General features: G+C 39.0%; 1 long non-coding RNA gene across 1 annotated transcript; it reads left to right on the top strand.

Annotated features, from left to right (window-relative positions):
- Positions 1 to 7,302: 7,302 nt before the first annotated feature.
- LOC121793678 lies at positions 7,303 to 11,200 on the top strand. Its single transcript, XR_006049141.1, has 2 exons — positions 7,303 to 7,893; positions 10,811 to 11,200. It is a non-coding gene; the product is annotated as an uncharacterized LOC121793678 (long non-coding RNA).
- The last annotated feature ends 2,113 nt before the right edge of the window (positions 11,201 to 13,313 follow it).

Genomic DNA, 13,313 nt, shown 5'->3' on the forward strand with positions numbered 1-13,313 from the left:
GGGCAGGAGGATAAAATTAAATAACAAAACAATAGTACAATGCTTAGGATAAAATGTTATTTAAATTAAATAACAAAACAATAGTACAATAGTACAATGCATAGGGCGGGCTTTAGGGCGCTCCATTGTGGATGGCCTAATGAGGTCCGGGGTTCGACTATGCTCAGCCCCATTTTACAATTTTGGCTTTGTGTTTTCTATTTCCCCATCAAAAAATTCTCTATTCTATTCATATTTTTTACGACTTTATTTTGTTTTCATTTGTTTACTTTTGTTATTTTAATATATTTTTGTATATTTTAATTTTAATAGGGGAAAATTATATATTTTATTCTCAATTTTAAGTTTTATTGTTTCCGTAAATTCATATAAAAATTTAATTTTATATTAAAAAAATAAACTACCCAATTTTGATGACACTGTAATTATATTTCCCATTACATATTTAGTATCTAGATCATGTTGTAATTATATTTTTCATTGTTCATCTCTTTTTTATAGCACCTAGTCACCTACATTGTATGTCGCAATTTTTCTATAGCGGTGACAATATCGAAAATATACACAACTACTAATGATAATGTGGGCCCCCCAATGCTAAAGTTATGGCTTCGACACTGAGTGGAGGCATTTCTTTTCAGTACGGAGTTTAAGAAAAAGTATATTAAGTAAGTTAAAAAAAAAAGAAGAATAAAGTAAAAAGGAAAAAAGTAGGGAAATGAAAAGAGAATAAAGTAAGAGATAGTAAATTAAGTGAGAATAAATGGGTTGACTTTTACTAAAAAAGGAAATGATTCCACTATTATGGAACGAATGGAGTATTACACTAGTATTTTGTTAATGGAGAATATATTATATTTCATCTGTTCCATAAAAATATGTCATATTTTATTTTTTATTTGTCCCATAAAATAGTCCATATCCAATTATGATAACTTTTTTTTACTTTATTATTTATTGCCCCCACCACCATTCAGTGGCGAAGCCAGGGGGCCCATGGTCCCCCATGAATTTTACCGTTTAGTATTGACTATACACATAGTTAAATAATTTCTTTCGATAACTCAAATGGTCTCAAGTTCTGCCTTCTCATGTATAGCCTAGAGTTTGAGTCCCATCAGTGTTGGATCATTGGATCCTTTGCTTTTTTAGTTCCATTTTATATTTATTGTTGTCTTTGTTTCGTACTATTTCCGTCTCATTTTAGGAGTCCCGATTTATCATTTTTTAGTGTTTCACTTTAATAGTCGCAGTTAAAATATTTCATAAATGGTATTAAGCTCCACATTTCACTAACCTTTTTCCACTCACATTTTATTATAAAAATAATACTCCTATAAAAAAGTAGGACACACATTCCACCGTATCTTTTCACCAACTTTTTCTATATATTTTTTAAAATCCGTGCTGAACTCAACTGGGACTATTAAAGTGGGACGGAGGGTGTAACTTTTAGTAAAACATAGTACTAGTATAATTTAAAAATACAAAGTAACAATCTTTGTTATCTAATAATAAAAATTAATTCTTTAGATTTGTAAGTGTAAATATATGTATATTACTATATTAAACTCAAATTTAAAGATGTATTCTATATTTTTCAATATATTTTATTTGTTTGTTTATCATTTACTTTGATTTAATCTATGATGAAAATTAATTAGAAAATTAAGCAAAATAATAGTATTATATTTAAATATTCTCCCTTATTATCCACCTTTCTCTCATAGGTTCGAGATACTTCTAACAATGACGACACAAAAAATAACCACGTTGACAATAATTTGGGCCCCCAATGTGAAAATCATGGCTTCGCCATTGCATCCACTACACAATTTTAACTATTGTTTTTCCTTCTCTATTACTTTAGAGCATCCGCATCGGTGCTTTCCCTGAAGGACGACCGCTGGCGCGGCTTTGAGCTATCCACCGCTATGCTCTTGCCGCTGGCACAGCGCTGCTCGATGCATCGAGCACGTCCGTGCTGCTGAGTAGGCCGACGTGGCGCGACGAGATTGGCCAACGGCATAGCCGTTGGCATTTTCAATTTTTAAAAAAAAATATTTTCCCACTTCCCAATAAATTATATCCGTTTTCTCACCACTTTTAATTTATTTTTCAATTTCCCCCCAAAATTCACATTTTCATCTATAAATACCCTCATTTCCACACAAAAATTTCCCACTACACTACACACTTCTCATCTAAATTCTCTCATCAATTCTCAATCTTTCAATCTTACAAAAAAAATGTCCGGCTCCGGCGATCACAACTATTCCCTAGTCCGGAAACACAATTCTCGGCCCCTCCTCAAACCCAAGGTTCTCAAATTTCGGGTGGCTACCGACCTTACCCGGTGGATGACCAAGAAGCCCCCGATGGGCGATACGGGTGAGCACCCGAACCCGGATATGGAGAGAGCGGCGGCACTCAAACTCCTCATACTCCCACTCCTACTCCTCGTGGTGTTCGTGTTCAGGGTCGTGGCGGTGACACTCACGTCCGCACCCCGTACACTCCGGGGGAGATGGATCAGTTATTCAAAGCCTATTTGACAATCTCCGAATATTCGGAGGTTGGCACGAACCAAAGCGGGGATAGGTTTTGGTGGCGCGTCTCTTGCCGGTACAATGAAAACCGATCGGATGGAACCATCGAGCTCAATGAGAGTATGGTGCGCAATGCCATCTTCAGAGCCAACGAAGAAATCCAAAAATTCCAGGGGTATTACCTCCAGGAAGAGCTGTCGGCGGGGAGCGACAGGAGCGAGCTCGACATCATCAGTGCCACCATGGCGACCTACCAATCCCAACATTACAAACCATTCAAGTACCTCAACGCTTGGCAGGAGGTGCATGTCTATCCAAAGTATAAGGGAGGCGTGTCATCCTCCTCCAGCAAACAGTCGAGGTCGGTGTCCCTATCCGACGCCGGCGAGGATGAGGTGGCTAGCCAACTTGCTGGAGCTAGCTTGGGTAGCCCCGACGCCGGCCCGAGCAGTTCATAACGTCGGCCGCAAGGAAGGAAACATGCGACTGTCAACTGCCGTAGCGCCGGTCCTAGTCCCGGTCCCGCTCCCTTTGTGTCACTTCAACCCCCCACCAACTCGTTGTGGACCCTCTTGGCTCAACTCAATATGGCCGAGACGTCTCACATGTCTCGCGAGCAACTTGAAGCGCACCGGGCAATGATACGAGGTCTCCGATAAACATTGGGGATATGGCCGGAGAACAAGTCTTCCACGGGGGTATTTTTTAGCCTTTAATTATGTAATTTTTAATTTGAAGATTTTAATTATGTATTTTTTATTTTTTAGGATTTTAATTATGTAATTTTTATTTTTTAGGATTTAAAGTTTGTAATTTTTATTTTTTAGGATTTAATTATGTAATTTTTATATTTTTTTAAATTTGTAATAGTAGTTCGAGTATTTTTAATGTATTTTTATATTGTAGTGTTGTTTTTAGTAATTGAAGTATTTAAATTAAATAATGAAATGGTGGGACCCTTGAGCATGTCCTTGCGGAAGAGTATTGATGTGAGTGTTGTGCTCTTGGGGAAGAGCATGGAGTAAAAAATTAATAAAAGTGGGTCCGGACCCACATCCATGTTTTTTGGCAAGAGCGTGGATGGGGATGCTCTCTTCATTTGTGCATTTAAACTTGTGTCAACTCTAAATGACATATTTTTGTGGGGCGGAAGGAATATATCTTTTTAATATGATTATTGGATAATATTGATTAAATTATAATTCGTCCCATATTGCATAAGTGACATTCAATTTTAAACATGTCATCGACCACAAAAACTAAGCTGTGAATTAATATTCCTAACCACCATAATATTTTCATATGTTTAAAAATCAATTATCATATTATCTCATAATTCGCCGAAGAAGAGATGAATGTAATAATTGCGAAAATGTGAGACGGACTAGATTTGAATATTTGATCCTCTTTCATAGTATTTTATTTAAGAATTTGGCCTACCTTACACTACAGTATAAAATATTTGAACACAATCTTCTGTCAATTGTTTGTATGCGTGCAATTGCCGCCTAAGAAACAATATACAACAACGAAACTAGCATCAATAAAAAAGGACACAAGTCCATTGGCTTAGATACAAGGCAAAACAAAATAAGAGAAATAAGAGCCATAACATTATTTGCAACGAAGATATCAAAACATGCCCATAATAAAATGAGATTGTATCGCTCTAATTATATAGTACTAGTAATATATCTAAAAAATATATAATTTGATTACTTAATACAAGCATGCTGCATGCATGTGTATAAAAAACACAAGTCAATAATAAATTTCAAAGTGCACATCTTTTGTCAATGTTCGAGTATAATTTAATAAAAATAATAGTGCAGTATCTCCTCAAGTATAAGGCCATCCGCAATGGGCGGACGATGGCACGCCCGATGGCGCGCATCGTTCGCGCCATTCATCGTCCGCCCCCACTGTGGGTGTGTGGCATAGGCCGCGGACGATAGTCGCGGCCTATGCTTCGGGCGCGACTTAAACCGCGGACGATGGCCATCGTCCGCTCCATTGCGGACGTCGAGGACGATGGTCGCGGACGATGGCCATCGTCCGCCCCATTGTGAAGGTCGCGGACGATGGCACGCGGTTTCGTTTTTTTATAAATAGCGTTCATTTGTAACATTTCATTTCACACGATTTCATCTTCGAAACTTACATTTACATAATTACTACGAAATGGATTCAAGCCCCAATAGCCCTACGTTTAGCGGAGAGGCGCATTGGCCGGGTACAGAACCCGGCGATTATCGTTCGTTCGGCGACAACACCCATTACGATCCCGATTTCAGTACAGAATCGTATGGGTTGTCTGATATAGAGCCGTTGCCGCACCGCCCAACCGCATCGGCCGATCCCGCCCCCGCAGCGACCGGTGCCGCCAAGGGGAAGGCGAAGCGGAACCGGCAGCGGGCGCAGAAGTTGCCGCCTCCCGGTGACTGCGATGAGTACGCCCCCGGCCGTACGAACTACACCGACGACGAAACTCTCACTTTGGCCCGGTGTTGGGTAGATATATCGGAAGCTCCGATATTCGCCAACAACCAGAGACAGACCGCGTACTGGGAGCGCATCGCGGACCTCTACAATTCGGTCAAGCCGCCGACTGCGTACAAGCGCAAGAGTGAGCAACTCCGCAAGCACTGGGATCAAATCAAGAAGCAAGTGAACTTGTACTCGGTGGAGTTCGAGAAGTGCGCGCGGTCACAGGGGAGCGGCGAGAGCGTGCACGACGTGCGCTCTAAAGCGATGTTGCCGTACCAGTCGATGTTCGGCGAGTTCAAGCACGAGGCCATCTGGGCGCTCTTGAGGGAGAAGCAGAAGTTTCAAGGTGGAATTCTGCACACTGGTGCGCCGAAGAGGACGAAGGTCACCGAAGCTGGTGACTACACGAGCAGCGGCAGCGGCACTAACCCGGTTGGCCTCAACCGAACGTACGTGGATGAAGGGAGTTCTGGCACACCGGTGTCCTCCTGGCGTCCTCCCGGCATCAAGGCTGCGAAGGCCAAGGGGAAGGCGACCGCGACGTCATCGTCGACCGCTGCAACCCCTGTTCCGGACCCGGATGAGCTCCCGACGCAGACGGCCACCGTGTTTGCGTCGTTAGCTACAGCGTCGATGGCAAGGACGATGTTGCAGACGCACAAGGCCCTCAAGAAGTGCACCGATCCCGAACAAGCCGAGTATCTCCGTGCATTACTCGATGAGTTGCGTAGGAAGTTAGGAATTGGCCCGACTTAGTTTTTTTCTTTTTTTAGTTGAATGGTGTAATTTTTTTTATTATTAAAACTTCGCCGCTTGTTATTTAGTCGTTTTTTTTACTCGTTACGTGTTATTTGAAAACAGTTAAATTAATTAAACAAAACAACAAAATGATGATGTGGCGCGTCATAGGGCGCGCCTTAGGGCGCCCCACTGCAGGTGGAGAAGGAGGAGGATAAAAATGCTGACGTGGCGCGCCATAGGGCGCGCCTTAGGGCGCCCCACTGCTTATGGTCTAAGTCTATAACCTCGAGACATTAAACCAAAATGATGTGTCTACAAGAATTAATAGGCAAACAATGAGCACTACCCTAATTTAAATATACATTAAACCAAAATGATGTGTCTACAAGAATTAATAGGCAAACAATGAGCACTACCCTAATTTAAATATTAATCAAGCAACACTCTTTGAACATTGGTCAACTAAAATTTTAAGCGTGCCCAAGTGCACTTTTCCAGGAATAACTAGAAATATAGCTAGATATATTCATATATATGATCTAACATCTTTGAAGTACTAGTATTATTTATGGTATTGCACTAAAAAAATCAGATATGAGAATGATCTAAGACATTAACCTCTTCCTACTTAGAGTATTCAAGACAATTGACCTATTGATGATTCTTCGTCTCCTTATCCCTAGCCAACTGAGTATACAAGATAACAAAATAGCATAACATAAATTTGGAAGGTTAAGTTTATCCATTTTTTTACATTTTTCTTTTAGTATCTCTTTTATGACATGACATTCTAATTGAGGTATTCCTAGTACAATCTTCGTTTTGTTTACTCATGCATTCAGTTCAAGGCTTCTTTATTTTACCATGATCATTAAAATTAAATGATGAGTTAACAGTTTGCAAAAGGTTTGAAAAAGTATAATTATTTGCACAATTAATGCCGAGCTCTTATTTTTGTAATTAGTCACCGATGGCATAATTTTGATAAATGAATAGTACAACAGGGTTGTATAATATACCAAACTAATTATAAACACCAAACGTCAAACACATCATTATATAATAACGCGGAGTTCATTACAACTTTATTTGTAGTTCATTATAGGGAATTCTGAGATTTAAAAACAATGACATCATCATGCATAATTTAGAAATATAAAGTTCAGTATAAGTTTGTTATTAGTTCATTAAAATGAACTCCAAGTTATCATATAATAATGTTGTTCGGCGTTTAAGGTTAAGAGTGGTTTGATATTGATCGCATTCCTAGTACTAGTACAGTATATAGAAAAACTTAGGTATTCAAATAAATCATTAAAAAGTAATACTCTCATATTAATGAACTAAACATAAAAAATAGAGAACCATTCCTAAGAATAAAAGTGTAAAACTATTTAGCATAGAGTCTAAAGAAGAGCCTAACTTACCAATTTTGGTTTCCATCCAGATCATTTTTTGTGAAAGAATCAATTAAGCCTAACTTTTCAACCCATTCGTCTGACGTGCAAAGTGCTGAGGAGCAATTCCCACCGTTCCCTTCGATCTTTACCATTTTCTCTGTTTGCAATCAACCCATCCCTCTGTTAAAGTAGAAGCCTAACATTGCAATTATGTTATTGAAAGAAGCCTATCTTTCCAATTATATATGGAGTCCTTCCATCCCTCTGTTAACTTTCGAACCATTATAAGTAGAACCATAGCTTTGCATTCTCTTTGCCATTACACTATCATCAAATAGTATTTCAGAGCAACTCTCCTTTGTTGAAGCCATCGACTGCCTCTGACCGAGTGGAGTCGCAAATTACTGTTTGAGATCAAATCGGCAGCCAATTCTGTGTTAAGTTGAATGTTTGGGTTTAATTTATGCGTTGTTGCATGCATACTTGGGTTTGTGGCTGTTTAAATATAAATTAAAGTGCGATACCTACTTCCTTTTCATCGTCTTCTTCTTCCCCCTTTCTCTGCATTCGGTATTTTGCTTCTCTACTTCTTCTTTAAGAGGCTGCTTGTTTGGGAACTTAATGTCGAAGCCTAACAAATGGGCATTTGCAGAGTTTTCCATCCCACTGTTTGTTGAAGTCGTCAATTGCCTCTACCTCTCAGCCTCAAGGTCAAGGTAACTACTGTTGGATTTGCTTACGGAATCAAATCTCACTGACTAATTTGTTACTTGTGCGAGATTAATTATGCTTTCTGCCATAATTAGTGATAACGCATGTTTTTTTAATTACTTTTATCTTAGAGCATCCACAATGGCTTTCGCCCGACCATAGCACAGCCACAAACTCCTCCTGCCACATCATCAGGACAAGCAAATAACCCAGCAATAGCCTAACCACATCACTCCTAATTATATAAAACAAATAATTGACAATCACACAAAATACGGAATTAAATTTACGACACATATACGGAAAAATTCAATAATATTATTTAAATTAAAAAAAGTACATTAAAAAAATACATTAATTTAAAAAAAGTACATTAAAAAATACATTAATTTTAAAAAAATTACATTATTTAAAAAAAACCCGGCCTCCGCCTCACTCCTCGTCTCCGTCGCCCCCGTCGCCGCCGGTACCCCCGGTGCCCCCCGGTCTTCAAATCGTCACGCATGCTCACGAGCAATGCGTGAAGAAAGCTCTTCTCCTCGGGGTCCTCTGCCGCCTTCCAATCGGCTAAGATCTTGACCATCTGAGCACTCGTTTGTTGATGCGCGAAGAATTTGAGATCCTCTGTCGACTGGCCAAGGGGGGATGCCGACTGGACCTCCTACGACCCCCGGGCGCCCCCCCTCGCCTCCCGTTGCGCCCGCCTTTGACCAACCGGGCGAGTTCGGCGAGCGAACGATGGAGGGGACGGGAGCTCCTGAGCACCCTCGTCGAGGTCGTGGGAACCACCGCTGCTGCCACTGTAATCACCGGTATAGTTCAGTCGTTGCTTCTTCGGCCAGCCAGCGTCGACACCTGCCCGGAATTTCTCGGAGTCGTTCAGCACCTCATAGCAGTTCCAGTAGGTGAACTCCTTATACAACCCGGGCTGGGGGAAGGCTTTCTCCGCTATCCTCCTGCAGTCATCCTCCGTTTGGCCACTGCTCTGCATGCGGAGGGCGTTGGCGTACAAGCCCGAAAATCGGGAGACCCCAGCCCTGATTCGGTCCCACGCCTTCCGGCACTCCTCCCCGTTGCGCGGCCTCCCCTCCTGGCAAAATGCCTTGTAGGCTGCTGCTATTTTGGCCCACATGTTGACGATCCTCTGATTGTTCGAAGTGAGGGGATCATCGCAAACACTCACCCACGCCTTGGACAGCGCGACGTTCTCCGCATCCGTCCACCTCATCCGTACCGAGCAGTCGTCCTCAACCGGCTGCGACGACTCGCCGACCCTCTTTTCCCTTCCCCTTGCCCTTCTTCTTTGGGGGGAGACCCCGCCCTACTCCCCCCGTTTGAACGGGAGTTTTCTCCGCACCGAGAAGATCAAACCCTAACTCCTCTCAGGAGAAAGTCTCATATTTCGTGAACTGCGCCTCCGCTGGGGTTGATGTGTGCGAAGAAGCAGTCGAAAAATCAAAACTAGGGCGATAGACGTTCCCCCCCCCCAGGCGTCCCCTGCGTCGCCGGTACCCCTCCCGGCATCATCTGCATCCCGGGTACCCACCCCGGCATCATCTGCATACCGGGTGTCCACCCCGGCATCGCCGGTAACCCCCCCGGCATACTCCCCCCGGCTGCCATCCCGGGCATCATCTGCTGCCACGGGTACATGTTGTAGTACCCGGGCATCGGACCCCATCCACCTCCCACGGGTACCGGGGGAGTTTGAGACCCGCTCGTCATTGGAGTACCTTCGTTGTTGTTCTCCATTTCACGTTGTTGATCTTGTACAGAAATTAAGATAGATAGAGTACTCGTTAAAACAAGTGGTGCGAATGAAAATGACGTGCAAAGCGCGTATATATAGTGTTTCGAAAATTAAAAAAAAATCGCTCGCCGGTCCGGAGCCTGCAATGGCGGCGAGCGGACAGGCGAGCGCATCGCCCAGCGCTCGCGAATCGGCGTGCGCTCGCCGATTTTTCCTCCGAAACAGCGCTCGCCGGTTACAATGGTTCGGCGAGCGAACTGGCGAGCGCCGGAGATCGGCTAGCCGGTCCGCTCGCCGCCATTGTGGATGCTCTTATGATCTATGTTTTATTCATAACAAACATATTTTATTTGTTGGAAAACCTGCCAAGTTTTGGTCCCGGTCAATTCTTACAACTTTTATAAAAACAATCGAATATATTATTATTTTGATATTTTTTTCAATTGTTCTAAACTAATTTTAGATTTGGGAAAAATCATATATGATGTTGCAAACAAAAAACAATACATGAATAAAATGTTTGACTACTTCAACGATGTCGTTTAATACATCTATCTAGCCAAAAAACCACATCTTTAATTTTTACGTATGTGTGAGGATTTTCAATGTTGTGATGGAGGAAATGTTTGGTAAAGGAATGAGAAATGCCAAGGATTTTTGCACTTATTGTTATGATTTTGAATAATTAATGAAAGTTATAGGACAATGCTAATGCTAATATGATTAGTACTCTATATTATAATTAAACCATCCTTTAATTGGAGTGATTGACTTAAAGTTAATATCTTATCATTTTGTTAATATTTTGTCTACTATTTATTGAAATACGTGAACTTTAATCTCATCCACTCATTTTAAGAACTAATGGTGTAGGATTGGTCTTAGTTGTGGATAGGAGTACTACTTCATTTTAACATGACCCGTGATTAATGATTCATATATTTATATACGGTTTCTATAAATTAATTGTAACTTTATTCTATTAAAATATCATATTTAATGAGTTTTAACTGGTGAATGTAGGATATTTATATAACATTCGTACTATAAAGGTTCCAATAGCTTCAATCTAACTCAACATAAAATATAAATGAATATGAACTCAAAATCAAAGATGATGATTAAGATTATGTTTTTTCTCCTACTGAATGAAGCTTTATTTTTGAATTTAGGTTTGGCTGAGAGCTGCTATAGTACTATGGATGCAGAGTGTCAAAAGAGAACTCTTGAAGCTTTGTGTCAGGACTATCAACATAAAGTTGGACCCATATTTGCTGGGCATGATTGTTGCAGTCAAATTCATCAACTTCCATTCGGGTGTTTCAGTATTAAAATGGTTGATGAATCAGTGGATCGCTGCAAAAAGAATCGAGACACGGTTTGGATGAGGATGAGTCATATTTACGGATATTGTACTAGAGATATCTATGATTAGTCAATATTAATTTATTTTAAGTTGAATAATGGAAATATTAATTACATTTTAGCATCACAATTTATGTAATGTAATGTTGTTCTAATAACTAATTATAGACGTAATATTATACATTCTATCCTAAAAATATTACTTCCTTTGTCCCTTTAAAAATAAAACGTTTTTCTTTTTTTATTGTCCCATTAAATTAAAATGAAACGTTTCCTAAAATGGAAACAATTATATCTTTTACTTTACTCTCTATTCATTAACTCACAAAATAACACTACATAAAATCTTGTGTCAATTCCCAAATGTTGCACATTTAATGGGATGGAGGGAGTATTAAATATAAGAAAAATTGTCAAAAATACCAATTAAGATCAAACTCATAAAAAGACAATTCGGCTAAATAGTTTCTAATCTATGTAATAAGAGCTAAGTATAAAACTAACTAAATTTAAATAATTAATCTATATTAAATTAAGTTGAAAATGTGAAAATTGGAAAAATCCTTGTTTGATAAGAACTACTAATAATAAGTGAAGTCCCCATTTATTAATATATTGTCCCCGCACTAGCGCAACACATTACACTTTAATTTCACTTCTAATACAAATAATCATTACTAACAACTCTAAGGCATGTTTGGTACTTGTGATTCCTACTTTCATTGTATTCATTTGATCGGCAAGGGGAATTGAATGAAAATATAAAGAAAATCCAAAAAAATTGTCATTCTATTACTAATTTTTGTTCCATTTCATCATACCAAGCACGACTTCTCCCGAATAATATATGTTGTCTGGGAACACAATAAGTGACGCGCGGATGCGTTGTAAGTCCTGTTGGGTCACAACATATGACACAGACTATGTTCGCGTGCTCTAAGTTCTTCCTATCGTGCATAATACAATATAAAATAGAAACTGTTATATTACGGTGAATTACAAATATCTATTTTGAAAAATGATGTTGAAACATGAAGCTCTGAGTCGTTGCAACGAACAAAGTTAAAATTGAGGATACGAACGAGCGAATTTATAATTATTGTATATATACTTTCGATAAAAAAAAGTGTTCGTCAAATACTGTCACCTTAATTCCTTTCTTATTTAAAACTAAGAATTAAATGTTAACTACAACAATTTAGCCCCACCACTTAAGTAATACTAGCAAAATATTGTTCTTAATAACTCATTCTCTATATAGTACTATTACTAATACTTTATTAACATACGTGTCTTGACCTTGAGACTATTCTAATAATATGACAGAGTTGAATGTTAAACCCGAGTTGAAGTGACACTTATTAATAATTAAATTATATGTATATAGCAGTATACAATTATTAAGAGAAATATATTGATAAAAAGTAAATTAATATGAAATACTCCTGTTTGCCTTGATGTTGGTGGCGAGACGGGTCACGTTTGGGAATGGGAAAATTATGTGGCATATTAAGCCAACCCAACCTTTTACATTTTATTATCACATTTCCCACATTTCAATTTATAGCGTTGTTTCAATTCACGACTTCATGCCTAAGATTGACGTGGGATGGATTGGGAGAATTTTGCTCTCATACTTCTTAAAATGATAACCTTTTAGTTAATTTTTATTTTCTTTATCCAAACTTGAAATGTGGCGACGTATGTTAAACTATATTGTTCTATTGAATATTTTATCATAAAAATCGATGAATTGTAGCCAGAGTTTGTGTGTCCATTCATAAATTTAATAACTTAGACTTATTATTCGTGACATGAGTGAAAAAATTAATTTCCTGTAACTACATATAGGGGCAAGGACAATACGTGAAAATCGAATATCCCAATCAAAAAGAAATTTTAAAATTCGTTAGACTCTTTTACAAATTTTGGTAAAATTTGATTTAAAATTTTGTTATATTTTGATTTCACTTAGATTTGGTTCGAGAAAATAAAAATAACCCCACTTTACTTTTAATACTATAATACATGTATATAAATTTGAAACACATAAGAAACCTTATTCTTTGAAATATTTTATGGACAACTGATAGCCTAACCTTCAACCCGACCGGATCAGCCCGAACAGGCTGGACCGAATAACCCAATTTTATATCCAGGTTAGAATTTTATAGTCCTAATCCTATAATTTTATTGGGGTTATTCGGGCCGATATACGAATTTTGGATTTGATTGACATCCCTATATAAACATCACTCTTTTTCTGATATTGTTAATAGCGAAATGCTAATGCTAATAGGATGGGGAAAA

This window comes from Salvia splendens, chromosome 3 (genome assembly GCF_004379255.2).
Source record: "Salvia splendens isolate huo1 chromosome 3, SspV2, whole genome shotgun sequence".
Classification (NCBI taxonomy): domain Eukaryota; kingdom Viridiplantae; phylum Streptophyta; class Magnoliopsida; order Lamiales; family Lamiaceae; genus Salvia; species Salvia splendens.